Below are 1,493 nucleotides of genomic sequence, written 5' to 3'. Positions count from 1 at the left end.
TGGCTTGCATAATGATGATTACCTCAGTTCTACTTCCGCTGATTCGCTCAATCCAGTGATAGAATGCGGTACCTCTGACATGCGCAGTAGGGGGGCTACATAACCTAAAAATACACAGCAACCACTAGTGCGCATGTCAGATCGTTTTCCCGCTAAAAATTTTTAAAATAGTACTCTTTAACAAAAAGAAAACTAATGTTTAAACTGATTTGAAAAAATTTTCCTTCAGTAATATCATTAAAATTTTAGTTTTCTTTTAAATTGACAGGAAATAAAAAATATGCAACTGGCCCACGATAATTTTGAAGAATTCCAAGGTGTTTTCAGGACAGTAAATAAAAAGAAATGCCTGATTGTATCCTAGATTTATTTACACGACTTTGAGATGATTAACGTGAGAAATACAATCTGCGATAAATATATAACTGTAATTTTCAAAGTAGATTTTTTTTGTTATACGATCATTATACGATACAAATTTTACGTTTATAACGAGGATACAATATTTATTTCAATGCACGCAGACTAATGCCTCTTGTAACAATAATTACATTTTTCACTCTTAATTAAACAAATGTTTTTGTTTGCACAAAATTACTCGAATTTAAAAATTATTGCATCAATAATCTATAATAAATGTATATCTATATAGAATATCTCCTCAAAATTAAAGAGAAATATAGAAGATTAACCAATTAGGTTTTCAATAACCAGAATAAATATTTATACCCTGCGTGTTTGAATATTTTATTATGCAGCACCTGATAATAGGGAAGAATCTGCACTTTAGTTTGTTTCATAAAGTCTTATGTTTGCTTTATGGAGAGTTGCATGATAATATAAATTATATAATATATATTTGTATGTATATAATATATAATAACAGAGATACGCTAGTTGAAGGCTTATTTGCAATAATTGATTTATCTGGTTCTTCTAACGACCATTAAAAACAGTATAGCAAAGTTATTTAATATATTCGGTCGTGAAATTTTTCTTTCATGAGCCAATCTCTTCAGGGAATAATTGTATTTAAAAATGGAATGTGTTTCTTTAAATCCTTTCTAACTGCAAGGGAACTTATAAAATAAAATTCCAATTTAATTAATTAATTGATTATTAATTGTTCACTTCACGAAATTTTTTCACACCACTCACGTTTTTTCTTCAACTCTTGGATACAAAAGTTTAAATAAATATGTGCTACACCTATTTTTTATTTGCTCTAGTTTTCTTTCTTTCCTGTCAACACAATCGGGGGTTACAAAATTCGAAAATGAATAAATTGTAGCGACTAATTCGATGCCTTCATTCCATACCATTCCACGCTGCGTTTGGGCGGTGTACTTTGAGCTGTACACTGACCTAACGCGATGAAGAGCTGTACACCTCCCAAACGCTACAAAGAGTTATACACCGCCCAAAATCTACCGAGAATTGTACACCACCTGTACGCCACCGAAAGATGTATACCGCCCAAACGCTACCAAGAG

At 31.3% G+C, this 1,493-nt stretch overlaps 1 protein-coding gene across 3 annotated transcripts in view; it reads right to left on the bottom strand.

The window, feature by feature from the left end:
- Positions 1-369: 369 nt before the first annotated feature.
- The window catches only part of LOC117174414 (dnaJ homolog subfamily C member 5-like), a 32,495-nt gene continuing 31,371 nt past the window's right edge, over positions 370-1,493 (bottom strand). For all 3 annotated transcript variants that reach the window (XM_033363520.1, XM_033363521.1, XM_033363522.1), the window contains one exon: positions 370-1,448. The gene's annotated coding sequence lies outside the window, so the exon portion shown is untranslated. The remainder of the gene's footprint in view (positions 1,449-1,493) is intronic.

Source organism: Belonocnema kinseyi, chromosome 6 (genome assembly GCF_010883055.1).
Source record: "Belonocnema kinseyi isolate 2016_QV_RU_SX_M_011 chromosome 6, B_treatae_v1, whole genome shotgun sequence".
NCBI lineage: Eukaryota > Metazoa > Arthropoda > Insecta > Hymenoptera > Cynipidae > Belonocnema > Belonocnema kinseyi.
Note: the sequence above shows the minus strand (reverse complement) of the source record. Positions and strands in the feature narration are given on the sequence as shown.